Here is a 21,130-nt window from a genome sequence, read left to right as displayed (position 1 = left end):
TGGCAATATATTTTTGTTTTCATTGTACTGTAATAGGGATTTATGCCTGGACAAGTTTTATTGTATTCTGAAATGATGTGAACTTATTTTTCTAAACACTATACTGAATAAACTTTTATATTTATACATTTTGTCGTTTGTCTGTTGAGGATCATTTGTAGCTTCTTTTTTTACTAGCTAGTGTATGACGCAAGATTTAAAGCTCCTTTCACAACCATTCAATGAAGTTTATAATGCAGAAAAGAAAAAAGTAACCACATGGCCAGAAGAAACGTTTTGCTTCCAGGAACCGTGCCACAATCACAGCCAAAAAGTTTAATAGGAGCATGGTTGAGCCCACAGTAGAAAGATGCGATCAACACACACAGATCCCCATTATTTACTTAAAATAGAAGACCCCTTTACTTTAAATCATTTGTAGGTCTTCAGGAAACCCCTTCTATAATTACTACTGTATATCCACAGCTCTGAGTACATTAGTGCATTGGTCAGTAGATAGAATGTCACCTACATTGCTAGCCAGTATGAAAAATGTCAACCCTACAGATAGCCAAAAAGATCATTGGGGCCAGTTAAACTGACCTGAGAGGCCCCTAGCAACCCCCTGGAGGAACCCTAGTTGAAAAACATCTAGACTCGCAAAAAAAAAGAAAGCAAACAAGCTGGAAAACATTTCCATTGTTTTCAATGAGTTTGTCCTGGATATGGTGGTGGTAAATTAATTATTTTTCATTATGAAATGTCAACCAAATAAAAATACAAAAAAGACAGGCTGATTTTCTAATCCTGATAAAGGAGTTGAACCTTGATTTTTTTTTTCCTTGCACATGATTGAGTGTTCAAAGTGAGTGCCGCTTTACCTTAAACTGTATGTACTAAGCTAGGTGAAGTCAGTTTGTTAGTAAACCTCAGTGTTTTTTTTTTTTTTTTCAGTGGAATTTGGGTTGGGGGCAGAAACTCTTGTGTGCACAATCAAAGAAAAAACATTTCAAATACAAGCACATTTTCTTCCATTTACAGAAATTGACAATTCATATAGAAATGCATCCGTCCTATAGCGGACGCTCCTCCTATTCCTCGTACTGGTGTGGTATATAAAACGTATATATTACCTCCTGTTTTATGCAGCCACCCTGCTGTCACTCATTTCTGCTCCAAGTTATATGCTGTAAAAGAAGAGGTCTGTGACAGTGTGTGGCTGCATTAAAGAGAAGGATTGGACATTTAGGGCTCATTTTACTTTTAAAGCACTACAGCTTCATTACTGGTGACTGCACTTGGAACAACGAAGGGGACCTCATCAAAGTTTTGCTTGGGGGACCCATGCTTCGTAATTATGCTCCTGGCACAGTAATTTATCTTTTCAATCATTATTTAAAACAGCACCTGGACCTTCCAAGTATAGGCCTCTTACAGATGTCAGCTGACTAACTCTGGAAACGGTCTTTCGTGATTCCAGAGCCAGATGAGCAAACAAGAGCCTTACACACAGCGACATTCTGCTCTATAGAGAGTTTGGGGTAACGAGCAAGTAGCACCCTGATGTGCTCTCCCAATAGGAGTGAACAGTGGTCATTCATCAATCCACCATAGTTGATTGATGGACATAAGGGGACTGCTGAACATGTCAGATGTTCACCTGAGATGAGCACGATACAGCTTAAACTATTACTAGTAAAATCAATTACTAAAACTGTGTATAAACTTTAACATGACATGAAAAGTATTTCAATAATTTGTATATCTGCAGCCTTCAATCAAATACCTGATGCCTGATTTATTATAGCTCTGAGACTGTCATGGGAGAACCTTGGTGATTCAGCAAACCTGCAATGGATCTGGTCCAGAATTGCAAATATTCAGCAACTAATACAAAATTGTTTTAAGAAATCCATTCCAGGTTTGCTAGATCACCCAGCTTCTGCCTTGATAGTCTATATTCTCTCGGAGTCTTGGAGAGCTTTAATAGATCATGCTCTATGTGTCTAGATGACGCAGGGCTTGTAGTCACAGGGAGAAGATGGTGAGTAATTAATTGTACTTCTATTCGTTAACAATAAACTAAAAGGCAAGAGCAGTCCAGGCTGTGTGGATATCCGGGCACCACTACACAATGAGATTTTGAATCCGTAAAGTTCAGTTCCAGTGACAATAAATATAGTATACACTAAGGTCATATATACACATTCAATCTTTGTTGCTTGAAATTATCTTTTGTGATTGTTTCCAGTTACAAAAGAATGAATGCATGAACGCTGTACACACAGAGTTGTTCTGTTTTATAGAAAGGGGGACAACAAGTGAGTGACAACTATCTGTGCTTTTCTCCATTTACTTGTACAGTGGTCATTCAGCATTGGCTGTTCATGTATCCGACAGGGCAGACGTTGGTGGACCGATGTCAGATTAGAGAATTGTATATGTTGCTTACACAATCAAGGTTTATTTGGGCTTTAAAACAGGTAGCAGTATCAAAAGTGAAAAGCACCATATGCTATGCTATGCATGCTATTTTCATGTAAAATACTTGTCTGTTGTCATTGTAGGAGTGAACATCCCATTAAAAAGAACTATATAATAAATCTAGTTTTGATTTATCTCAGATTATCCAGATAATCCTTACTTATGATATTATGCAGATTCTTTGGGATTATTAGAGTGTGCCTGATTTTTTTATTCCTTGGATATTCAAATAAACATAGAACAATGATTGCTGTATGTAACCCCCTCGCCCAGGGGCAACTTTTATAAAATCTGCACAAGGTGAAAACATAGTTATTTTTGTGCTTGTAATTTAGAACTGCACTTTTTTTTTTTTAAAATAAACTCTATAATGACCAAAGCAGAAATTGTCAAGTTTTTATTAATGTAATGTGCCCTACCTACCTGTAGACGTTTTGTTTTTGCTAGAAGGAGTTATAGCAAAGTTCTTGTAATATCGTGGTAGAAAGAGGAACGCCAGTCATAGAATGTCCAGATCACTTTATTGATTCTTGTGTTCAAATTTTTTTCTGGGGTGTTCCAATGAGCCACCTTTACCAGAGCTTGGGGTTGCAGAAAGGAATAAAGTTTGGCCAGTTAAATTGTATCCAAAAGCATCTAGCAATGGCTGGATTGATGTTTAGATCTTACTTCTTTCTTCATTTCTTCAAACAAATGGGATCCTTTGGCCTTAGTGTATTGGTCAATAAATGACCTGGAAAAAAGTCTTCAGTTTATCCTAATATACTAAAATAGTCAGCATGTTGACCTATGTCCTGGTGCTGAACTACAAGTGCTCAGGTGGCACAATCACATCCCAACTTCAAGGAGCCTTCTAACATAAAACATTCACCCATTCTGGCTTGTTATGATTGGATAAGTAGATATTTGAATGGCTTTATTAAGCCCACCCAGGAGGCATTGTGGTGAGCCTTAAATTGCATACACATGTGCAATATTTTATAGTTGGAAAAGAAACGACTAACGACCGTTCGTCCAAGTCGTTAACAAAAAAAGTGCACAACAACACCGATGAACGAGGATTGTCGCTGGAAATGAATGACCGTCCCGGCAGATCTGATTGGGCGATGATTGTTCTCAATCTATTGTATGTACAGTCGTTCACTGATCGTAGATGGTTCTGCAGTACACTTTCTCCTTTACATGTCACTTCCTGCATCGTTCAAACGTTTGTATCTAGCGTGTGGGCTAGGTTATTAGTGGATTATATTTAAATGATTGTATCGTTACAGCATGTACAGAATTGTGCACAATACCATCGTTCAAAATAATCGTGCATAATCCTTAGTTCGTTTTCTAACGACAGTTATTGCACGTGTGCAATTGATCATTCAAAATGTTTTTTTTCAGTCAGTAGTAAATAGTTTATCACCACAACCTCCCTATTAGTCTTTAGAACTCCCACCATCCGCCCCATGGAAAAGAAACAGCAATAAAAAAAATCTAAGTAAGAAGCACCTACCTAAGGTACTTTAGGTTGCTCATATTTAATACCTTTTCAAGGGTACAACCTAATACACCACAGCCCACCAGGCATGTAGGAGACTCCACAATACAGTTCACCTTTGCTTGAACAGACAGTTTGACTTTTATTAGAAAACCTTAATCTTTGCTCTACCTGCATGTAACAAGCTGACTCATGATTTAAATATCCCCGAGCCAAACAAATGCAGGTAATAACATGACCATTGTTTTAAATTGTGATAAATGGGATGCATACCATACTGTGCAATATTTTGTATTTGCTTGCCCTAACTAGATCTTCTGCATATTCTTCACTTTTCCTTCATGTGTCCAACATGCAGTAATCCATGTTGACAAAACAAATGTCCCTGCATTCCCTATTTCCTATATCCGCTCCAAACAGTGCCTGGAGAAAGAGGCAATCTTCATTGTTGCACTTCAATGCTAATATTGATCAGTGGTGGACATGGGGACAACTGTGGGTACAAAACCCCATTCTATATAAGGGGCCTATACAAGGGTCACCAAGTAGAGTGCAAACCATACTCAACCACAAATTAGAAATTATTATGCAGCCGATATGATTTATTATTATATTGTATATATATTTATAGCACCAACATATTACGCAGCGCTGTACATTAAATAGGGGTTGCAATTGACAGACAGATATGAACAATGATATAGGAACAGGAGAGAACCCTGCCCAAAAGAGCTTACAATCTAAGAGCAAGAGTAGGAAAGGGTTTATTTTTTTGTTTCACGTTTGGCCTATTATGGAGAGTTCCAAAAACTCCCTGTCCATGTGATGAAACATGGAATAGGATGGAATTCCTTCAAGCATTCCTTGCTCTTATTCTGCTGGTAACCGCAAAAATGTGGGATTTCCTATTACTTTTTGCCACTGGGACAAATAAAGAAGGGGACAAAAACAGCAATGCAAAATGTACGAAAATGGCTACACTTACAGATTAAATGTAATTCTTACCAAGATTTGTAGATTTTTTTGTAGCTTTTTATATATTGAAGGTTTGGGGCCTCTGTCAGGTGTTTACTGCTGTGTCCTTCCTTGTATGGATCCTTCATATTAAAGTGGACCTATCATCACAGTTTTAGGATCTGTAAAAGGATGACTATCCATTTTACATAATAGAAAAAATGTGTTTTCCTTTAATCATTGTTTTCTTTTTAACTTTATTGGGAAGGTCGATTTTTTGTTTTACTTTTTTGCAGTGGTAAAGACTAAAGGAGGAACTTGCAGCTTTCTAGTATAGTTGCAGGCCACAAGTATGGCTTTAATGTCCATGTGCCCATGCAGATCGAAGACCAAACAGAAGAGGAGGAGAATCTCACCAAAAGAAGCAGACACCGAGAATAAAACCTTCTTTTAAACTGCTCCTTTGAGCTTGTTATCCAGCTAAAGTGTTAAATTATGGGCACATCAGACATAAGTAGCAGCAAGGACGTGTACAATCTCTTATTAGTATGACTTTGACTTTTTGATTGTATAGAATGGGAAAGAGTTGGAATTCCCTTTTTATAATAATAAAAGGCAGTTTTACAATGAGTCTCTTTATTGTACTGCACCATTTGTTGCCCCCTCTGCACTTGAATTCCAGGCAAAGCTACCACAGATCTAGAAAGTGTCCAACTTTGCCCTCTCTTATAAGGTCCCCTTAGATTCCTATTAGCCCATCAATATGATGGACTGCTTTATTGGCCTATTGCAATGTACACAGGTTGGGCCAGCTTTGATTTTTAGGTGCCTACACTTGTTTTACTTTCTTTAATTACTGCTTTGTTTTTTATGTGAGCGACTAAGTCACTTTAAACCATTGGAATAAAAAGTGCCCCTTGTAAATACTCCCAACAATGGCATAACTGTCTATATATTATTCATTGTGACCATTGGTGGACAGCTTGGCCCGCATGTAAATTGGAATAAATACTGAATAATAATACTGAAAATAAAATAAGGGATGCATATACTGAATATTTCATGACAGTTTTACTGATGAAAGCCCCTGATCTGGCAGCTTTAGCACTGACAGCCCCCATATTTTTATCCTGATTAGTTTCCCTTTAACCACATTCCTAATGAATCTCTAAATGCCCTGATCTGGCGTCTGTAGCCCTCTCATTCTTAGCATACATGTGGCTTGGAAAAAAAAGAAGAATTTGAGTTCAAAATTACATTTAAGGAAATCTGAGATGGCTTACTGTATTTTCCATTAAGTATCCCCACAAAATATGCTGCTTCCCTTCATTTATCCTCCGTTTTCTGGCACTTATGAAAAAGGCAAATAACTAGTCTGATCCTTTCTAAATGGATTCACTGTATGTTACCGTTCCCCTACTTAGTGTATACAGTGTCTGAGATTCTATGCAGATGAAAGCTTCAGATGTAAGCTTTCTGGAGGAACCCGTGTGAGATCAAGCAGAAATATGGAACAACAAGGCAGGTAGAATGAAAAACGTGTTTGTGGAGAACAATTGGCCAGAAAGGGAATGTGATGGGAGATGTAAAATTATACCTGCGGACCGGACTATAGACATTCCATGGCACACAAAGAACCCTATTCAGAGCGAGCTGGAAAAAATGCATCCTGACATTTAGCTTGGAGAAACACCATTTTGTTCCCTGTGAGCATAAAGTTCACAAAATCCCACCATTAAGCATCCAATAAATCCAAGCAAAGACTTAAAGGAGTAGATTTATAACCAATTCACTGTTTGAATGTTGCAACATTGACACAAAAGGCACAAATAACACTCTTACTAATATATGTATTTCTGTGCAAGAGAATAATTTCTTGCTATTTAATCTGTTTTGTGGGTAAATGTAACATGTCAAATCATATGGACTTTAAAGGTTTTAACTATACCTTGGGTATTGTTGGGTGAATGTCCTTTGAAGTCAAATGTTATTAGGGTACTGGATCCCAAAAGCATTCACTCAGAATAGAAAGTAAGCAAAGTAGGGTTGATGGAGAGGATACACTTTTATGAGTGAAGCTGGGTGATTGTTAGCAAATGTTTTTAATTCTGGACCAGATCCATTCCAGGTTTGCTAGATCACCCAGCTTCACTGATGAAAGTGTATCATCTGCAGCCTTGGAGAGCTTTATTAAATCAGGGTCTATATATTAGGCTTTCTTAACCTTTTTAACATGGAGGAACCCTTGAAATAAATTTCAGGTCATAGGGAACACCTTCTAAAATTACTATATTCACACCTCAAAGTACATTATGGCATTCAGTAGAAAGAATGAACCCCTTACAGATAGCCAAAAACATATTGGGGGCCGGTTAAACTGACCTGAGAGGTGCAAATTGCTCATTGCTCAAGGGACCCCTAGTAAGCTCCAAAGGAACCCTGGTTAAGAAATACTGTTATAGGTGAAAGATTCATCTTCCATAGAAAATATTAGGGTTTTACTTAAACATCAAGTTTTTTGAACTTCTAAACAAAATCTACAACCATTTTTTTAGACCCTTTTGACAAACCCTTCATTACTAAATCCCATGTTCACACATCTGTAATACTCACATAATGGAAACATTTGGTTCTGTTATGTTGACCCAATAGCTCACATTCAACTCAAGAACAAATAATGTTGCGGGCTGGAAACACACAGCATTTTTGTGGACTGAATGGTGTCAGCCCTGCTATGTCTTTTGCTAAACTACTCAAACCCTCCCCACCTTACATGTCTGCAACATATACACCAATGTTGTCATCACGAGGTGACAAACTACTGACTTTACCCCTACCCCTTCCCCTTCAAGCTTTAGATCTATTTGCCCCCCTACCAATTTAGAAGATGCCTATTCACTTCAGACTCTTTTAACAATGGGATTATCGCCTCATATTTAAGTCCCTTTTTCTACTTTAAGCCCCCTTTTTACTTGATGGAACCCCCTTTACATTAGAATCCCTCTTCACATTACAAATCACTCCATCAAATCAGAGTAATCCAAAATCCCTCCTTTACATCAAAAGTCCCCCCTTCATATTTAGAACCTCTTTAAATCCCCCTTCAATCCACAATTCAAGTTCACTCAGACCTCTGTGAATGTAAATTTGATTCAGAATGTAACTGCACCGGCTGCTCACTGTCCTAAATAAAACTGCCAAGGCGATTGATTACTGGTTTCTTCTTTCTAAAGCATTGTGCATCACAAGCATTTACACATTACAAGTATGTCTCAGTGCTGCATATTTCCTCCATTATTTTTCAGCCGATTCCAGTTTACATAGATGTACTCCAGAATTGGGTGCATGTCATTGCTCAGGGCCAGATTCTTCATACCAAGCCTGAAAAAGTTGTTCAATCATTTAAAAAGATGACAACGAAGAAGCACAACTGGGAGACAGACAGAGTGTCCTATAAAAGGAAATAACTTTGTGTCAGGATTATTAAGTTTATTTTAATAATAGTTGCAGCTTTAGGTGTATGTATACACACATACACAAACACATACATACATACCGTATCTATGTGCATTTTTTTGTGCAATAATTGTTGTTGGAAAGGATCCTTCACATTGCACAATACATGAACAAGTTTTGTACATACAGCGCCGTTCTGCTTTATGAGGGGGAGAACGACGGAACAGCATCCCGCTGTACTTTCTCCCCATTATGATTGTTCATCGTTTATGGATCCACTAGGACGTGTACACACGCCAGATTCTCGTCCGAATCCCTGTGCAATATGTGAGACTGAGGCAAAGCTTTATCTGCTAGCAGCACTCTTTCCCCTCCCCATTCCTCCTTTTTTTAGAAAAAATACAGTTGGTTCAGTGTCGGCAATCTTTCCTGCACAATGAAATGCCCTTTAGTCAATAAACAGCTTTAGGTGCAGAAAGCAATTATAAGATACTGAGTTGCTACCACCCAATGCTTTTTCTTTTTTTTTTTTTCCTAACTACTGTATATACTGGAGTATTAGACGACTTTTTCAGCACCCAAAATGTGCTGAAAAAGTCACCCTCAGCTTATACTCCAGTCAGATGCATGGGTTCCTCCAGAAAATCACCCCATCCGGCAGCCGCCTCCAGCGGTTTCTGTACCCTGATGACAATGTAATAAGGCTGCGGCGGAAATACGATGGCTGCAAAAGCTGGTTGGAGTATGCTGAAGTTACGGCGGCTACACGGCGGCTACACGCCGGCGTAATTTCAACGCCAAATTCAAAAGTACACAAAACATAGAAAAAACCCACTTACCTTGTTCCGTTGTAGTCCCCTGGCGTTCTGCTGGTCCACGCAGCTCCTCTGGACACGTCTTTTGTTTTCAGCGGCTGAAACGTTGGTGCATGCGTCGGTGCAGGCGGGAGGATCGGCGGGAAATTCAAATAAATTTGTATTAGATTCAATACAAAATAGCTGTATTGAGTCCAATACAAAGAAATCTTTGAATAATATATATATATTTATATTATATATATTTATTTATATTATATATATATTATACATGCTACTGTAAAGTTATATTACATGTTTAACTATTTTTTTAACAGATTTTTGTGTTTTTTTTATTTACATTTTATTATAAAATTTATGTTAGACATATTTTGATGAGTCATGCCTAAGAATTAAACGCCTAAAATGTAAAACAAATTTCCATGCAACAAAATGTAACGTTTTTTGTGTGGAAATACAAAGAGAATTAAAACGCCAGGGGGGTTACAGTGGCTGAATGCAGTACCGCTTTGTACCGCTTTCAGCCAGACAGAATCATACCGCCAGGGAGGTTAAAGAGAATTTAGTGGTTGGGTACAGTGTGTAGTGTACCTACCTAACCACTAAATTCTCACTATGGTATTTGTTTACCGTATTATGGCTGTAATGGCCGTATTATGCAATTTTATTGGTATTTATTTTGAATATTGAAACTTGCCAGTAGCTACAGCATTCCCCACCCTCGGCTTATACTCAAGTCAATCAATTCTTTCTGTTTTCCAAGGTAAAAGTAGGTACCTCGGCTTATACTTTTATCGACTTATACTTGAGTATATACAGTATTATTAATATTAATATTATTATTATTACTAATAATAAACAGGATTTATATAGCGCCAACATATTACGTAGCGCTGTACATTAAATAGGGATTAATAAATTGTTTTAATAATACACTGGGTTATATTATGAAATTTACTAATAGAACAAACTGAAAGCACAACATATGATATTGGTTTGTCTGCTTTAATAGCTGGTTAATGTATGAATATATTCTTAGGTTTTTATACCAGCAGTGTCAGTAAATAATCTGCTTTTGTTATCTATCCTCTATCTGTTTGCCTTGTTAATGTAAATAAATGAATGGATTTCTAATATTGAATTTTGGTGCCTGTGAATACATTAGAAGGAGTTCTGTTAAGCCGTATGCATTATTTACCTTTCAATGAGTCATCGGTATAACAGATTCATAATGGATTTACAGACTGGACTGGGCTGTGGGATAGAAAAACACACTAAGAAAATGAAAGTGTAAATGCAACAGTCTAACGAGTTAAATTCAAAGTATGTCATTGGGTGTAGGGGTGGCAAATACTAGAAAGTGCATCAGGTATAACCACAGCAAAGATAAGAGTGAGTGGGCAGAATCCAACAGTATGCATCAAGTGAATAGGTGAAGAATGCAAGAGTGGTTATCGTTGGGATATCCAAGAATGGCACCAATACCTGTCATATTATTATTATCATTATTAATATTATTAATAATAATAAATAGGATTAATATAGCACGAACATATTATGCAGTGCTGTACATTAAATAGGGATACATATTAGTACCTACATGGTGGTCTTCAGGTAAGCGATGCTGCCATGCATAAGTGTTAGTGTCTTTGAGATAACCCAAGATGATACCAACACCTGGCACATGTGCTGCATCAGCAAGGAGGTCATAACATGGATTTCAAGTATAGGTGCAATTTTCAAATATTCAAAGTTCATTGAATGAGCTGGCTTTGGCAGGACACATTGGTGCGGTGTCAACAAAATGCTTAGCTCTGGATGCAGAATTGTGTGGATGATGTGCTGCAGGGATCCAACATACAAAGTTTGTACATATCAGGTGGGGGCAGTGAGCAGGAGTTTATACATCAGTGCAGTGGCAGTCAGCAGGGTGCTCTGACTTTTTCTGTTTTTTGGTTGGTTTGGTGGTAGAAGGCAGGGTAATGCACATTGGTGTGAGTGGAGTCCTGTGGGTTGTAGGCAAGCAAAGTCAGCAAGCTAGTGGTGAATGAGCTCACAAACATTAATGAAATGGAATTCAGGGAAAAGTGTGCGGGTACAGCCAAATCTGATATAAACTATAATGCATTGGTGTGGTGCCATTCAGTTGTAAAGTATGTAACTGCACAATGGCTGCAATTCTGGCAATATGCTTTTAGTAATGTTGTAATGGTATCTATGTGCTGCTACTGTGCATGTGCATGCAGATGTTTCTGCCATTTTGCCTTATCCTCCAGATGCTACTATGCATAGTGAAGACCACCTACGTAATTCTGAAAATTGTGATGGCAACCTATGATGCACATCGTATAGGTCAGCAGCCCCCAAATTGTACTGCATGATCCAAAACTCATAGACATATTTTTTGTAGGAATCACCAGCATGTGTATATTCACACCTATACCTAATATGCATTGCTGTATTATGGTGGCATTTGCCCATTTATTTTATATTTTTAATATAAATAATAATCCAATCATGGTTGGTGGGAGGGACCGGCAGATTGCAGAACCATTTAGATCCATGCAATGGTATATGCGTGTTAAATAAAACAACACATCCTAATGTGCAATAAAAAAGATTCCTTTTGGGCATTAGCTAATTGCTTGGAATAATGTTTTATTGGATACTCACCAGCATGCCCAACCTACACCTAATATGCTTTGCTGTAATATGATGGCATTTATCCTTTTATTTTATGTTTTTAATGGTACTCCAATAATCCAAGCAATTAAACCATGTCCAAAAGGAATCTTCTTTTTTTTATTTCATGTTAGGATGTGTTGTCCTATTTAACACGCCTATACCAATGAATGGATCTAAATCAGGGGTGCCCAACAGGTGGATCACGATATACCGGTAGATTGCAAAGGCAACAAGAGCAGATGGCGGAACCCTGCCTTTCAAAATAAACTCTACCGTGCACAGAAGTTATTAAGTCCAAGTTTTCATTGTTGGTAAATCATTTTGACTTATTTTTGACTGGTCATTTTAAAAGTAGCTCACAAGCCAAAAAAGTGTGGGCACCCCCGGTCTAAATGGTTTTACAATCTGCCAGTCCCTCCTACCAACCATGACCTGCCTGCATTGCAAAAAGGTGCACAAAGATTCAGTAACTACATTGTAAGATCTAAAACAAGGAAAAAACGAGATAGTGTGTTAATAAGAATGCTAAAGTGGCCTCTCAAGCTGTATCGCCATATGTCATTTCAGCATGCCATAAGCACTATTGTGAATTGATATAGCAGCTTTTATTCTCAGCACCACCCTGTACTCTAAGTACTGCAAATCCAAAAGAGAGACATTGGTAGACTCACAAGGACAACTTTGCAATGAACTGCATGATAATTAGAAAGTATTCCGTGACTCAGGTATGTAGATTTTAGCAGGAAATATTAATCAGAGATATCATATGAAGGTAGGAAAATGCAAACAGCAGCTGTATCTGTGTCTCTGTTGGCCTTTCACTAAATCTGGGGCTGATTAGTAATTATTGAAGTAGATAGATTTTTTAGTGACCTTTGCATTCCTAAGCAATTTTACTAAATAGGCAACCTTTTCATAAGCAACCCCCCACCATCAACCCCCCCTCCCTCTCCACCATCCTGAACATGATTATCTGCATTCTAGGAACCTTAAAATAAATTATAATAATAAAATTTAAAAAAAAACATACATTTATCTGCCTAAGGACATATTTATTTTGGCAAAGTAGATATGATCAGATCAGATTTTCCTCTTCTCTTTGAATGTTCATGGAAAACTTATAATTTTTATGATGTTATGAAAAACTGTGTAAGTGTCACTGAGCTCCGGCTTTCCAGCCCAGTGTGAAACAAGTTGCTATTATTTTCAACAAGGGATAGGTAGGCAAGGAAATTGTTTTCACCTTGAAAATCCAATTTACACAAGAAGAGACATTTTTGTAAAAATTGGGCTAACTTTTACCTTGACACAAATTCATATTACTGAAATTATGACCCTCTCCAAGGCTGGAGAGGGTACACTTTCATCAGTAAAGTTGGGCGATCCAGTAAACCTGGAATGGATCTGGTCCAGGATTCAAAACATTTGCTAGCAAATAGTAAATGACTTTGATGAAATCGATTCCAGGTTTGCCGGATCACCCAGCTTCACTGATGAAAGTGTATCTTCTCCTGCTTTGGAAAGCTTTATTAAAACAAGTCCTATGAGTTTATTGTAACCCCCCTGCTTGTGGTATTGATATTGCTGGGTGGGTGGAGGTCAGGAAGGCATGTGGAAACATATGACATTGAATGCATGTTGTTTTTTCTTTAAATTATGGTCAGGAAAACACATTTTAAAGTCACTTGACAACTTTTCAAGGCAATCGCAGAGACCCTGAACATGTTCTTGTCACCAAAATTGCAGGCAGGTGCAGGTAGGTAGGGGTGTTCGGGCAAACTGTGGAAACATGCCCCAAATGTAACTTTTTTAAAGTATGTAGCACAATATCTTAATTTTATAAAAGACTGTGTTTTGTGTGTGTGGGAGGTTAGCAGTTATTGAAAAAAAGCTATGAACAGCAAGCAAATGGTCAAATGGAAAAATTAGATGCCTTCTTAAAGTGTTTTTTTAACTTTTTTACTTGGGATTTGTTCCTGCAGGGAACCCCAGTGCAACCCAACTATTTATATATACTTTCCCATGCTTCTCTGCTGTTTTATTGCTGTCACAGCCTGGGAATTCTTATCCTGCATAACCTCCCTGTGACATAGCTGACAAGGGATTAACTTCTTTCCCATCAGGTAACTGTGTTATCTGTCATTCAGTCCTTAATTCTGCATCTTGGCACATGCCTCATGAAACAGGAAGCACCAAGGTCTCAAGAGCCACAAGGTGAAGGTACGTTTTATAAAAGTTGGGTTTCTTGTTCCAAAAGAACCCGTTACTGTGCCCAAAGTACCTAAAAGTCAGCAAGTTTATTCAGTTTATCTAAATTTGAATTCCTATAATTAAAGCTAAAGTCCATGGAGCACCTTATGGGGTCACTGACATCACCCTTTTGTTGCTTGTGTGATGCTACTGATGTACAACGTAATAGGTACAACCTATTTAATGTACAACGCTGCGTAATATGTTGGCGCTATATAAATCCTGTTTAATATTAATAATAATTATAATCCGTGGTTCCCAGATTACCAGCAAAAGGGGGTCGGGTTCAGTGATAGTGTTCTATACGCAGCGATGTTTACAAACTAAAGTACAGAAAAAGTTGTTTTTTTTCTAAATATTAAATATAAATAATTTAACAATTGGGCTTGGAGGAACAAATTATTATTATAAAAAAAAAATTGAAAAAAGACAAAACAGAGGACTATAATTTCACCAGTCTTGGCCACAGTTTAGAAAGTAGCAATAAGCGTTCTGTACAACCACAATGCACCAATTCTGACCCAACTCAAACTGTTACTCTTATTTTATGAGATGCAATATGACATTTGACATGAAATGATTGCTAATGGACTAGCCTGGAGCAAACTCTAAATCAGGTCTTTGTCTACAATTCAGATCAACCCCTGATTGCATCTGAACAGAAGGCAAACAGCTGTGGTATTTCCATATTTATGGAAATGGCAGAGAAATAATAGTTCCAATATATTTTATTTCTGTATTATGTGCCATCGATTATCATCACATATGAAATAAGAAGTGTTTTCTACCTTTTATAAGGGAAAATGGCCACATCTCTTGCATGAAAAATATGCCTTTAATTTTGAGAAAGGTACCAGAGTCATGTTTTTCTCCTTTTTAGTTTCTAGGTTTTTTTTTTTAGAGTTAAAACAAGAAATGCAAGTAAACCCACCAGAGAAAATAGACATTGGGTCCCTCTAGAGCATATTCGCATAATATAACTTCTTACCTGGCAAAATGATCCACTCCAGCGCCTCCATCTACTTCGAGTTTGGAGCATTCAGCCTCTTGATTGGCCAGGGTCCATACGACGCAACTCCCACCCATTCTACGTGTTGCTTTAGAAAGATTCTCCTTCACCTTCTGTCCAATAAATAAAGAAGTGAACAGAAATCTTTTAATGTTGAAGGAAATCCCTCCTACGAAACTCCCCACTGAAAGGTTTCCTATCAATTATGTTTTGGGGAAAACGTAAAGCAGACCTTGCATGAACTTAAAATGAAAGGTCCACTTTTAAAAGCAAAAAGGTGTATAGGGGAAAAAAATTGGATACTGTACTTACGTTTCCCCTGGATTCTGCCCATGGTGCCTAAGCAGATTTGGTATCATCCTTCCTTCGATAAGATGTGGGGAATGTAGGGTTCTCCAAATCTTGGAGAAGACACTGCAGCATTTTCCAGTGACTTTTGGGATATCCTCTACTGGTTGGTATTTGGTTGACATAGCACGCTGCACCACGGAAGCAATAAGAAAGGTAAATATGAGGGGGTGCTTAGAGATCCCTGGCTTTGTCCAGATAGAAGAGAGCCAGAGTTATGAAATAACACAATTATTCAACATATTCCCGGCCTGAGACTGATGCACTTGGTACAGCGTAAAAACTCTTTTGGTTGGGTCGCAAACCAGCTCTCAGCAGCTTTTTTGACATCAGAAATGTCCTCAAAATGTTGCCCCTTCAAGTGTTTCTTCGAATTCAGGAACAGATATTAGTCTGAAGGTGCCAGGTCAAGTGAGTAGGATCCCTTTGATCAACTTTCCACTGCGTTTCTTAATATTTGCCTCCTTCAGCTGGTCCAGGAGGTTAGCATAATACTGTCCGGTGATACTAGAGCCCTGAGGTACGTAGTCCACCAACAGAAAACTGTCTTTGTCCCAGAAAACAGACACCATTACTTTTTTGGCTGATTTCTGGGTTTGGAACTTCTTCAGCCACAGGGACCTGCTGTGGCGCCATTCCTTTCCTTGGTTTCAGGATCATAGATGTGGAGCCAGGTTTCATCCTCAGTCACTAACCTAGCCAAAAAATTCTGTGCAGCTTCAAAATGGGCCAAAACAGCTTTGGATGCTTCAACTTTTTCCCTCTTCTGATCACTGCCTAAACATTTCGGCATCCATTTCGCTGAAAGATTGCGCATGTCTAACTGTGATGTCTAGTGGTGATAACAAACCGAACACGTTCCCATGAGATGTCAAGTATTTGGGCTATCTTTTTTGCGGATATTCGCGAGTCCTCAATATTCAGCTCATGGACAGCATCGCAGGTTGCAGGGTCAGTTGAGGTTGGGGGGCGCTCACTGTGGGGCTCATGTTTGAAAGTGAAATGCCCAGTCTTGAAATGAGATATCCAGGTTTTGACAGTGCTGTAGGAAGGACACTTTTCCCCCAGTGTTTGTGACCTCGGTGTGAATGTCCTTTGCTGACCCGTAACTCCATAGACGCGAAACTTGCTTTTGACTCTGCCATCCCATCTTCTCACGAATGGCAAAGACCTGATATTTGCACAGTTACATTCTAAGATATTAGGCTGTCATATGCCCCCCATACTCATTTTTCTATTTCATCTGGAAGGGGGCAAAGCCAGGAACTTCTCAGCGCCCCCTCGTATATCATCATTTTTCCCCAATGCGCTTGTTTTATATGGATATGAAGAAGGGTCCATGTTAAAAGTGCTCTTTGCACTGCCCTATCAGTTTAAATTTCTCCATCATTTTCAGACCTACTTGGTTACCTGCTGATACTATTGTGACTAAAAAAAATAAACTGGCCTTTCAAATGCATCTTTGGAGTTGTCTTCCCTTCACTATACATCATGTACCTGAAGCTCCTGAGGGACACAGTAGTTTATTTGAGGAAATAACACGGGTACATGAAGGCACCACAAAGTCCCTAAGTAGTGTTGGTACCCTAAAAGTGTTTTAGGTTAGTTCTTTTTCTGTTTAGAAACTTTTTCTGTTTATTTATTTTTAGTATTTCAGAGCTTTATGAGTGCTGACAAGGGTTAAGCAGCTGCAGACACTCCAGTAGATTTTAGCTGGAAAAGGCCAAGCACTCCAGTTCCTTTAGAAGAGCCACAAAACAGCTGATCATCAGGGGTCCAAGTAGAATGACCCTTGCACCTCAACACTAGCCCACCAGGGAAGGGCCCTTGAATAGTTTGGAAAAGATTTCTTTTTTTAATTTTTAATCCCTACATTATAAACAAAATCCCTGCGATTTTAGATAATTATCTATTAGTTATAGATTAGTAACTGGCAAGCAATGACATTCCTAGACCTTGCCACAACTGGTTTCCATTATTTCAGCAATCAGACAAGAAAAGAAAAAAACAACAAAACACACAATAAGGCCAAACCATCTGAATTACTTTGCTCTGATTGAAGACCAACAAGCCCAGACTTCGACTCTTGACATTGAATTTGGCTTTTTCTGAAAAGAAACATACAATGCAGCCAAGATTCTCATCAGACTTTAAAGATGAAAAAAATGAAAACGAAGATAAATTCAGCTCTGATAGCACAGAAAGAGTTGATGAAGATAATGCTATGAATAGGTTTGGACAGCAGAGCTTGGACACCCACACAGCCAACACTGGACTTTGAGAGATCATTGAGACCCTTCAAACTTGAGCTTATTAAAGATGACCTTTGACTTCTCTAAAATTTCAAAGCTGATGTTAAAAGTGCTGAACAGACTGTGTGCCATATGTAACATGACCTCGGCTCTTGCTTGCTGGAGCATTGATGGCTTCACTAATGAGAGGTAAAAGGCTCTATTCTTCCCGCTGTTCTCACAACTCGCCCACTTTGCTGGCATATAATTGTTTTCTTGTTTTTATAATTTTCTTTTATAATTTTTTATCATCTCTGGTATTGTAACAGGTCTCTCTTATTATTTGGGTAAAGAAAAAGTAATAAAACTGCAGATCTACAAAATTATTTCTCTAGTACAAAATACAAAAGAAAAAATGTTTTAAACTTTGTATTGGACAAACTGATGTTTATGCTTTGCATGTATATTGCTCCCAATTGTTTCTCATTTGTAGGGAATGTACCTCTTTTTTCCATTTGTCCCTCTTTGTTCTCAGTTGGTTTGATATATAGATATATATATATCCTAGAAAAACAAACATTATGTAACTACCAAAAGTATTATTCTAGACCAAACCTCCTATACATTTTATATTCTTTATACATTTTATTTTTGAATAGTCTATATATAAAAAAAAAGGTGCTGAAAAAAATAAGTGTATTCATTTTTTGTTGTCATTGTAACTGGGGCGCGGTATGTCCTTTGTATTTATAGAATTGAAAGATGTCCTTCCTCATCTAAGAAAGTTTGTAAGTACATGAATATGTTCTAAATTTTCCTGAAATACAACACGCAATGCAAAACTGGGCAAAAGTTAACTATTTTGGAGAAATGTGGTTTATAAGAAAAAATTGGAATACATTTAGTTTTCCTAAAATAAGGGAAATTTTAAAATTGTATTTCATATGTGCAGTTATTACAAATATATAACAGGTTTATCTGTGTTTATATAAATATATTTGATTGTATTGTTATGTTTGTTTCATAAATAAATATATGCCTTGCATGTGTTTTATGAATATATGACTACATATGTAAAATATATATTTATAATTTTGTATATCTAAACTTAGTTTCTTGGTGAAATATATACAACATAGCCTAACATACTGTATGCACATTTTACATTACAGTTATTTTTAATAATAATAACAATAATAATCTTAAGAAAAGAGGATATTTAAAGCACCAACATATTATGCAGCACTGTACATTAAATACGGAGGTTTACCTATTTGTTGTTTCTTTTATTTTTAAATAGTGACTTTGAATTTATTTTATTTGTTCCTTTTTTGTTCTGTTCAATATACTAATAAAATGTTTTGTTCTATTTGTTCATTTAGTGCACAAAACACTTGCCAGAAATCTAGTGATGTGATAACTTCCTGTGTTCTCTGCCTTTGCTGCACTCTTATCAATTGCATTGTTCCCATCTATCTCTAAAGGCAATAGAAATTCTCCTCTTTGTTATAAAAGAGATGAAGGAGAGATGTTCTTCTATGTTTGCAGTACAGTGGGTGATTATTGTCATGATGGAAAGATCAGCAGGTAAAAGGGACCGGTAAGCTGCAAGATTTGAGATTTTTTTGTTTTGATTATTGTTAACTTGCACATTTACAGTAGACTCTCGACTATCCGGCCTAATGTAGCGGCAGGTTAGGCTGAATAACAAAAAAGCCAAATAGTCCGGAGTTCCATTAATAAAGTACAATACTCACCTCCACCTACGGGCAGTGTTCCTCTCCTAGCACCTGCGGACATCTGCTCACAGTTCTGGAGAGCAGGACGTCTCAACGAGCACCATGCAGGAGGACCGCAGCAGACGTCCGCCCGCGCTGCCTCGGCATTTTAGAATGAGGCCGGGTAGTCGCGAGCCGGATAGGCGAGATCCTACTGTATTAGATAAATTTCAAGTTTCATTGTGGAAGGAATGAGGAATAGATAGAATGGTTTTGTTTCCCTTACTAATAGATATTCTAATAAATGTTAAAACCTCAAGGGCATCAGGGACACAGACAACAAAAAAATTATTTTTTATATTATCAGGTTTCTGAAGAATAAGGACCAGTTTCAGATTTATATCGACTTCTTGTCCCAGTGCCAGGTGCTTTGGGATTGTGGTAAAATATCTGCATCATAAAACCAAAGAAAACCCAACAGATGTTAGACTATTTTCAAAATATGACTCAGAAATGGGTGATCTAGTTATGTTTCCACCTAAAATGTTCCATAATATTGCAGGTTCATTGTCAGTTACTGGAATGTATTTGTATTAAGTAACTCATGGAGTGGCTTTCCATCTTACCTTCTCCCATTTTTCACTATTTTGTTGTATGCACCTGGCATAGCAACATCAATAGGAGGCAAGATTTTGCTGCAGGATTGGAGGTGCTGGGATGTTGGGCTGACGGGACATATTGCTTGGGAAGGGGTGAGTTCAGGGCAGTTAGACGAGCATTCAGTTGAGATGTGGAGGAATGTGCCTGCAGGAGTTTGGAGCTGTACCTTGGAGGAGGCATGTGTGGGTTACTACAGTTGTTATTATTATTATTATTAAACAGGATTTATATATCTCCAACATTTTATGCAGCGCTGTACATTAAATAGGGGTTGCAAGTGACAGACAGATACAGAGGAGAGGACCCTGCCCTGAAGAGCTTACAGTTTGGAAAATGTGGCTGCTGGTGGGGACAAATTTATATATTGCTAACAATTTCCTAATCATGTAATCAGTATGTTAGTGATGACATTATTACAGCATATGCATGCAAACTTAAAGATTTGATCAGAAAAAGCCTGTTGATAGCCATGTGTCTCTGATTATGTCATTTAAAATGTAAAATATCTAGATAAGCAGAATAGTCATAGACTGCTGACACTAATAGCTTTTGTAAGAACTAACAAAGCACAAAAAAAGCCATACTACTACTGTAAAAATTGGAATTGATATTTTGAAGAAAATCAAGTGTCTGTGTACCAGATCTTAGTTTACAAGCATGAATTCAGCAAGCCATCATGAAACACTGACTTTTATAAAACTTTGTTTGTTGTGACGTGCTGAGTTTACATAATAGGAAATGTTTCTGGTGTATGTGTTCATGGGAAGGGTCCTGACTGCCCCATGGTAATAGTAAAGCCTGAGGAATGTAAATATGTTGATCCCTAGAATCAGGATAGGGGTCTCTTCAACAGCAATGCTGAGTGAAGCTTCAAAGGAAAGTGTTCATGTGCCATGTTTTTGTAACCCTAAGCAGATCAGGTTTCTTGCAGGTAAGTCCCCCCATGTATTATGTGTGATGAGTGTGTGGCCTTTCTGGGACTGCACACACACACACTCAAGGGGGCTTGTGATATTGTGGGTGAGATCATTTCAGAGTTGTGCAGGAAAAAGCCT

Source organism: Pyxicephalus adspersus, chromosome 12 (assembly GCF_032062135.1).
Source record: "Pyxicephalus adspersus chromosome 12, UCB_Pads_2.0, whole genome shotgun sequence".
NCBI lineage: Eukaryota > Metazoa > Chordata > Amphibia > Anura > Pyxicephalidae > Pyxicephalus > Pyxicephalus adspersus.
Note: the sequence above shows the minus strand (reverse complement) of the source record.